This window comes from Mobula birostris, chromosome 8 (assembly GCF_030028105.1).
Source record: "Mobula birostris isolate sMobBir1 chromosome 8, sMobBir1.hap1, whole genome shotgun sequence".
In the NCBI taxonomy this organism is placed as follows: Eukaryota; Metazoa; Chordata; class Chondrichthyes; order Myliobatiformes; family Myliobatidae; genus Mobula; species Mobula birostris.
Genome location: NC_092377.1, coordinates 102,096,949 through 102,106,146, shown reverse-complemented (window position 1 = coordinate 102,106,146; position 9,198 = coordinate 102,096,949). Strand labels below are relative to the sequence as shown.

At 44.9% G+C, this 9,198-nt stretch overlaps 1 long non-coding RNA gene across 1 annotated transcript; it reads right to left on the bottom strand.

Moving 5' to 3' along the window:
- Positions 1–6,102: 6,102 nt before the first annotated feature.
- Positions 6,103–8,363, bottom strand: LOC140202267 (uncharacterized). The gene is made up of 3 exons (XR_011887054.1): positions 8,276–8,363; positions 8,139–8,172; positions 6,103–6,179 (listed from the first exon to the last, which is right to left on the bottom strand). It is a non-coding gene; the product is annotated as an uncharacterized lncRNA (long non-coding RNA).
- Between the last annotated feature and the right edge of the window lie 835 nt (positions 8,364–9,198).

Here is a 9,198-nt window from a genome sequence, read left to right as displayed (position 1 = left end):
TTTCAATACATCCTTTCTAAGAGAAGGGGCCCAAAACTGCTCATAGTACTCCAAGTGAGGCCTCACCAGTGCTTTATAAAGTCTCAACATTACATCCTTGCTTTTATATTCTAGTCCTCTTCAAATGAATGATAACATGGCATTTGCCTTCCTCACCACAGACTCAAAGCTGCAAATTAATATTTACAGAATGTTGCATGAGGACTCCCAAGTCTCTTTGTGCCTGAGCTTTTTGTACTTTCTCTCCATTTAGAAAACCATCAATCATTTTTCTATCAAAGTGCATGACTATACACTTTCTGACACTGTATTCCATCTGCCATTTCTTTGTCCACTCTCCTCATCTGTCTAAGTCCTTCTGTAGCCTCTCTACTTCCTCAAAACGATTTGTCCCTCCACCTATCATCATATTGTCTGCAAACTTTGCAGCAAAGTCATCAATTCCATCATCCCAATCATTGACATATAACTTCAAGAGAATCTGTCCCAACACAGACACCTATGGAACACCACTCGTTCTCGGCAGCCAACCAGAAAAAGCTCCCTCTATTCCCGCTCTTTGCCTCCTGCCAGTCAGTCACTGCTTTATCCACACTAGAATCCTTCTTGTAATACTATGTAGCCTGTTAAGCAGCCTCATGTGTGATACCTTGTCAAAGGCCTTCTAAAATCCAAGTACACAATATCAACCAATTCTCCTTTGTCTATCCCGCTTGTTATTACTTCAAGGAATTCCAACAGATTTGTCAGACAAGATTTTCCCTTGAGGAGGCCATGCTGACTATGACCTATTTTAACATGTGCCTCCAATTACACTGAAACCACATCCTTAACAATCAATTCCAACATCTTCCCAATCACTGAGGTCAGACTAACTGGCCTATCATTTCCTTTCTTCTGCCTCTCTCCTTCTTGAAGGGTGGAGTGACATTTGCAATTTTCCAGCCTTCTGGAACCATTCCAGAATATAGACGTTCTTGAAAGGTCATTCGTTATGCCTCCACAATCTCTTCAGCCACTTCTTTCAGAACCCTGGAGTGTACATTATCTGGTCCAGGTAGCCTATCTACCTTCAGACCTTTCAGTTTCCCAAGAACCTACTCCTCAGTAATGGCATCTTCACACACTTCATTACCCCTGATACCTGGAACTTTCACTATACTGCTAGTGTCTTCCACAGTGAAGACTAATGTAAAATACTTATTCAGTTTGCCCACCTTTTCATTGTCCTCCATTACTACCTCTCCAGCATTGTTTTCCAAAGTGGTCAGATGTTCACTCTCACCTCTCTTTTACACTTTATGTCTCTGAAGGAACTTCTGGTATCCTCTTTAACAGCTTACTTTCATGATCCATCTTTACCTTCTTTATGATTTTTATAGTTGCCTCCTTTTGGATTTTAAAAGCTTCCCAATCCTCTAACTTCCCATTACTTTTTGCTCAATTATATGCCCTCTCTTTGGCTTTTATGTTGGCTTTGATTTCTCTTGATAGCCACAGTTGTTTCATGTTGCTTTTAGAATACTTCTTCCTCTTTGGGATGTATATATCCTGCTTCTTCATCTTTGGGATGTATATATCCTGTGCCTTCCGCATTGCTTCCAGAAATTCCAGCCATTGCTGCTCTGCCATCATCCCTGCCAGTGTTCTTTTCCAATCAATTCTGGATAACTCCTCTCTCATACCTCTGTAATTGCCTTTACTCCAGTGTAATACAGTACTTACACGTCTGACTTTAGCTTCTCCTTCTCAAATGTTAAGGGTGAATTTGATTATATTTTGACTACTTTTCCTTCAGGGTTCCTTTACCTCAAGCTCTCTAATCAATTCTGGTTCATTGCACAACACCCAATCCAGAATAGCTGATCCCCTGGTGGGCTCAACCACGAGCTGCTCTAAAAAGCTGTCACGTAGACACTCTAGAAATTCCCCCTCTTGGGATCCAGCACCAACCTGATTTTCCCAATTACCTGCATATTGAAATTCCCCATGAGTATTGTAACATTGCCCTTTTGGGATGCATTTTCTATTTCCTGTTGTAATTTGTAAACCACATCCTTACTAATGTTTGGGGGCCTGTATCCAACTCCCATCCGAGTCTTTTAACCTTGCAGTTCCTTAACACTACCCACAATGATTCAACACTTTCTGACCCTATGTCACCTCTTTCTAATGATTTGATTTCAATTTTTGCCAAAAGAACCACGCCACTCTCTCTGCCTTCCTGCCTGTCCTTTCAATACAATGTGTATCCTTGGAAATTAAGATCCCAGCTATAATCTTCTTTCAGCCGTGATTCAGTAACGCCTACAACATCATACTTGCCAATCTGTAACTGTGCTACAAATTCATCGACCTTGTTCTGTACACTGTGCGCATTCAAATATAACATCTTTAGTCCTGTATTCACCTTTTTTGATTTTGTCCACCTTTTTACATTGCAACTCATCCTCTTGACTACAATTTTGCCCCGTCACCAGCCTCTCCTTGCCAGCAGTCTCACCACACATTGTTTCTGTTTGTAAAAACCAGCCATCTCATTTTCTGCACTGTCACTCTGGTTCTCATCCCCCTGCCAAATTAGTTTAAACCCACCCAAACAACACTAGCCAACCTGCTAATCTCTCTTCAGGTCCTCCTGACCTTGTCTACCTATATCATTAGTGTCAATATGTACTAAGACTTCTGGCTGCTCACCCTCACCCTTGAGATGGCATGAACCCAATCTGAGACACTCCTGTTCCTGGTACCAGGGAGGTATCATACCATCCAGGCGACTCTATCCCTCTGACTACGGGATCTCCTCTCAGCACTGCAGTCCTCTTCACCTCTCTACTCTTCTGAGCCACAGCACCAGACCCAGTGTCAGAGTGGCTCTCCCCGGCACATTGTTCCCCTCAATAGTATCTAAAGTTGCTTTCCATAGATGCTGCCTGACCTGCTGAGTTCCTCCAGCATTTTGTGTGTGTTGCTCGAGACTGCAGAATCTTCTGCGTTAATTAAGAAAAAGCAGGACGAGGCTCTCCAGCCCCTCAGCTGCTCCTCCATAAGACCTTTCACCTTGGAGCCTCTTTCCTGCACTGACTCCATATCCTTATTGATTACACTTATATTCCATCTCAGCCTGGAATGAGGCTCCAAAGAGAATTCACTGGTCTCAAAGTGACCGGCTGGTCTTTCGAGACTCTCAGTCATGGATCTAAACATCCCAGACAGGTGAATGATCCTCCCAGTCTGCACTGTCAGGCCTGTAAGGGGATGAGTGTTTCAGTGAGATCAACTTGCATTCTTCTAGATCACGGATCACCCAGACTGCTGAAACTCTCCAGCCTACTACCCCGGGAATTCTCCCACTCGTTCTACCATGTAACTACAGTATATAGAACATCGAACATAGAACAGTACAGATCTAGAACAGGCCCTTCAGCCCATAACGTTGTGCTGACACAGCTAAAAAATAAATCAAACCCCCTCCCAAAAAACTAATCCCACCTACCTACACAATGTCCATTTTCCTCCATCTTCCTCACTGAGAAGAAGATGGCAGCGCGACAGCGACGCGCGCGGCCACTTCAGTGGTGATGTCTGTTATTTGTCAAGTAGGGGACCGTGTACAATTCTGATTTGATGGAGACAGACATGAGAGTACGAAGGAACATCTGGAGAAACTTCTGAAATGCCCGCTTCGCTGCCGCTGTTACTGTGTGGTCCGGAATCTCCGGAGTAGAAGACCCCAAATCCTCAGCTTTGCTTGTTACGGCGGCCGGGACAAGGTCAAAGGCGCTCGGCAGAGGATGGTGCTCGGGAGGCTGTATCGAAGGGGCTGGTCGGAGGCTCAAAATTTTCAGACGGACAGACTCAGTGTCGGCTGGGGTCGGCTGCTTCCAAGGCATCGGCAAGTTGACGGTGCCTGGAGGTTTATGGCAGGGAGTTTCTCCCTTTTACCGCCTGCTACTGGGGACTCGGGAGTCAATCGACTCGGGACTTTGAGGCTTTTTTTTTACCGTGCCCATGGTCTGCTCTTTATCAGATTATGGTATTGCTTTGTACTGCTGTAGCTATATGTTAAAATTATGTGATTCTGTCAGTATTAGTCTTTGGTTTGTCCTGTTTTTCTGTGATATCACTCTGGAGGAACATTGTATCATTTCTTAATGCATGCATGCATTTCTAAATGACAATAAACGAGGACTGAGTGTTCTCATAACCTAACTAATCTAACTTTCATGTGCCTATTGAAATGTCTCTGAAAAGCCTCTAATGTATTTGCCTCTACAAATATACCAGGCAGCGCATTGCAGGCATCCACCACTCTCTGAGTTAAAAAAAACTTACCCCTCACACCCCCTTTGAGCCCACCACCTCTCACCTTGAGTTCAGACCCTCCGGCTGCAATACCATATTTCAGTTTGCTGATTTCACCGTGGCCATTGGGCAGATCAAAGGTGGTGAAGAATCGACACACAGGAGGGAGATTGAAAACCTGGTTGAGTGGTGCCACTAAAACAACGTCTCACACGGTATCAGCAAGACCAAGGAGCTGATGATTGACTTCAGGAGGAGGAAACCAGAGACCACGAGCCAGTCCTCAGAGATGGAGAGGGTCAGCAACTTTAAATTCGTTGGTGTTATTATTTTGGAAGATCTGTCCTGGGCCCAGCACATGAGTGCAATTACGAAGAAAGCACAGCCACACCTCCACTTCCTTAGAACTTGTGAAGATTCGGCATGACATCTAAAATGCTGACAAAATTCTATAGATGTGTGGTGGAGAGTATATTCACTGATGGCATCATGGTCTGGTATGGAAACACCAATGCTCTTAGAATGGAAACTCCTACAAGAAGTAGTGGATACAGTCCAGTCCGTCACGGGTAAAGCCCTCCCCACCATTGAGCGTATCTAAACAGGAGAGCAGCATCCATCATCAAGGACCCCCACTACCTAGGTCATGCTCTCTTCTCACTACTGCCATCAGGAAGAAGGTCCAGGAGCTTCAGGACCCACACCACCAGGTTCAGGAACAGCTATTACCCCTCAACCATAAGACTGTTGGACCAGAAGGGATAACTTCACTCAACTTCACTCAGCCCATCGCTGAACTGTTCCCATAACCTATGGACTCACTTTCAAGGACTCTTCATCTCATGTTCTCAATATTTATTGCTTATTTATTTCTTTTTCACAGTTTGTTGCCTTTTTCACAGTTGTTTCTGTCCTGTTGGGTGTGGTCTTTCATTAATTCTATCGTGTTTCTTGGATTTACTGGGTATGCCCGCAGGCTTGTATGAAGTGACAGTTATGCAGTTTGATAACAAATTTACTTTGACTTGACTTTGAAGTGCGGGAGAATGTGGGGTGATCTTACAGAGGTGCAGAAAATGATACGGGGCATAGACACCGCAAGTGCACACAGTCTTTTTCACATAGTTGGGGAATCGAGAACTAGCAGGCATAGCTTTAAGCTGGGGGGGGGGGGGTGGATTTAATAGGAACTGTAAAGACAATCTTTTCACCCCAGAGGGTGGTGCACATACAGAAGTGGTAGAGGCTGGTGCATTCACGTTATTAAGGTAGCCGGATAGGTCCATGGATTGGAAAGGTTGAGGGGGATGAGGGCAGAAGACAGGCAAATTGGACCAGTTGAGATGGAAATCTTGGTTAGCATTGACTAGTTGGGCCGAAGGGCCTGTACCTGTGCTGTATATCTCTGTGACCTCAAAAGCCCATTTACACTAAGCCTACATTAACTCTACTTGTTATTCTCCGCACACTTTTGTTAACATTACGCAGACTCTACCACTTTGTTACACTGTGAGCAACCTACCTGTCGTCCTGCTGAAATACGGGACACAGGAAGGAGGTGGAGCACCGGTCACAGGCAGAACATGCACAGTTGACGGAGACAGAGACGGAGGTCAATAGCAAACCCAGGTCACTGACCTTGAGACAGCGGCTGCATTAGCTATGTCACCCTGCCACCCAGATCTTTGATCACGTGATGGATGTAATTGAGGCCACTTGGACCCAAGTTGTGTCTGTGAGGAGTTTTCATGCTCTCCTCTCCGCGTGGATTTCCTCCTGGTGCTCTGGTTTCCTCCCACACTCCAAAGATTCCATCCGCCGCATGGGTGCAATGAGCTCTTTGTGTCAGAGGGGCTTGTTACCGTTCTATATCTCTGAATAAAAAATAAAAGAAAATAAAAATCACAATAGAGTGACCAGTCACGCCCTCCACTCCATGCTTTTTATACAGCAGCCTCCAGATGTCCCGTCTTTATCTCACATCCTCAGCATCACTGCCCAACCCTCTGCTCTCTTGGGTGGCGAAGGAAATTCAACAAGTCCCCGAAGACTTGTCAACTTTTGCCGTTGCACCGTAGTAAACCTCTGCCCGGATGCATCATCGCTTGCTGCGTCAGCTGCTCTGCCCAAGACCACAAGGAATTGCAGAGGGATGAGAATGCAGCCCAGTCCCTCGCTGACCCGGTCCGCACATCCCACTGAATCAGAATCAGGTTTATTATCGCTGACGTATGCTGAGAGAGTTGTCATTTGGCACAGCAATGTAGTACAATACATAAAAATACTATGTTACCTAAGAAATAAATTAAATAATAAGAGAATAAATAGTGAGGTAGTGTACAGGAATCCAACGTCCGATCAGAGATCTAATGACAGTGGCTCCTAAAACATTGAGTGTGTGTCTTCTGGTTCTTGTACCTCCTCCCTGATGGTGGTAATGAGAAGAGGGCATGTCCCAGACGTTGAGGGCTGTTAGCCATGGGTGCCACCTTCTCCAGGCACCACCTTTCAAAGAAGTCCTCAGTGGTGCGGAGGCTTGTGTCCATGATAGAGTGGCCAGGTCTACAACTCTCAGCAGCTTGTTTTGATCCTGTGCACCAGAACTTCCTCTCCCGGATGTGAGGCAACTAGTGATCACTACCTCAGTATGGCAGCGCTGTGACCACCTTGCACTACAGAGCACCTTCTCCTCTGGTTGTGCCCTTTCCTGTATAATTTATTTTTAATTGACATTTTTCTTATCAATGGTGTCTATCTGATGCTCTGAGCCTGTGATACTGCTGTGGCACGTCGATGACAATAAACTTTGACCTTGATCCTGTTGGTTGGAAATGCCCACGCTGTCTGTGAGACACTTAAGAGTGCAAAGTTTACTCTGAGTTGTCTTCTTGTTTTAGACTGATCACTCGCCCAGAAATCCAATATCCCACGCATTTTATCTGTTCCAGCTCATTCTCTAAGTCCTGTCTCTCAGTGTGTGTTGTGTATTATCTCATACGGAGACATCGCAACTCATAGTCTGTCAATTAGAGTCAAGCATAGTCTCTTTCATATATCATTAACCAGCATTCCGACCCCATATCTCTCCCTTACTTTCTTTCTCTCTCTCTCTCTCTCTCTCTGTCTCATTCTCTCCTTCCTCTTTCTCTCTCTCTCTCCCTTCTCTCTTTAACCTCTCTATTTATTACTCTCACCATCTCCCAGTGCCTCTTTGCCCTCTCTCTCACACACTTCCTCTTTTTCCCTCTCTCTTTCTCTCCCTCTCTCACTCTCTCTCTTTCGCTCACTGTGCCCTCTCTCTCTGCCCTCTTTCTCACACTCACTCTCTTTCTCCTTCTCACTGACACTATCTCTACCCTATCTCCCTCTCTTTCTGCCCTCACTCTCACTCTTTCTTTCTCTTTCTCTCACTCTCTCACTCATTCTCACTCATTCTCACTCACTCACTCTCGCACACTTCCTCACATTCTCTCACTCCCTCTCATTCCCTCTCACTCTCTCTCTCTTTTCCTCTCTCCTTTCTTTCTCTCTCACACGCACTCTTTCTCTTCCTCTCTCAGACACTTCTCTCTCTCTTTCTCCTCCCCCTCTCCCTCTCTCGCTCTCTCCCCCCCCCCCACCTCTTCCATTAACTTCCTCTTCTGCTGAAAAATGCTCATTAATTTAAACCAACAAATTGCCTTATTTACAGCACAGTCTGAAGCAGTTTGTTTAAACTCTGGCAGCGTCTACAGTGAAACGCTTGGGGTAACATACGGAGAACAGTCGGTCACATGCCACGAATCTTAAACGGCAGCACACATTATATTACCAGTCAGATATGTTTCACAAACCTCTTCTTTCCAAACATCTGTTTCAGCTGAAAATCTAGGGATAAAAAGGAAGATAAATTTAAGTTGAAAAAGGCACCAAAAATTAAAATATGGCAGTAAATATTTTACTGGTTTCAATTCTCTGGCTTTTATCTGACATTGGTGGAAGGTTGCCAATGAAAGCAGTATGCTTTGTCTAAAATTGAAAGGCCAGCACTCTAAATCACACCATTCCGCATTCTGCTTCCCCAAGCGGATTTCTTTCCAGAAAACGTTACACTCCCCGAGTCTCCTGGAACCCGTGCACAGTGCATAGTGCAAGGATTAGCAGCAGCCCGCGTTGAATTTGTCTTTGGCATTGTCAATGTGTGTATCATAAGCCTTAAAAATGCCCCAGGATTTCCGTAAGAGGGAAAAGAATAGGGAAAGGAGAAAAGAGAGAGAATAAGAAACAGTGAGGGGGAAAAAGTGGGCTGGAGAAAGAGAGGGTGACAGAGTGAGTTAGAATAAAAAGAGAGAGTGAGAGAAAAAGAATGAGAAATAGAAAGAGTGAATGAGAAGGCAGAGCTAGAGAAAAAGGGAGGATGAGAGATATAATGGAAGAGAAAGAGTGAAAGAGAGAGATAAATAATAGAATAAAAGTGTAAAAGATCCGACTATTGATCCAGGTGACACAGTAGCGCAGTGGTAAGCACAGCACTTTGCAGTACCACTGCTTTCTGTAAGGAGCTTGTACGTGTGGGTTTCCTCCGGGTGCTCCGGTTTCCTCCCACAGTTCAAAGACGTAACCGGTCAGTGGGTTAGTCAGTCATTGTAAATTGTCCCGTGATTAGGCTAAGGTTAAATCGGGGGTTGCTGGGTGGCGAGGCTCGAAGGACTGGAAGGGCTGTTCGATACTGTATCTCAATAAACAAATAAAGACAGAGAGAGAGAGAGAGAGAGAGAGAGAGAATGAGAGAGAGATATAGGGACAGAGTGAGAGTGTAAGAGAAGAGATAAAGAGAATGAGGGAAAGAGAGAAATTGTGTTAGGGAGAAAGAAAACCAGAGCAGGAAAGAGACATCACAATACATAGTCATGA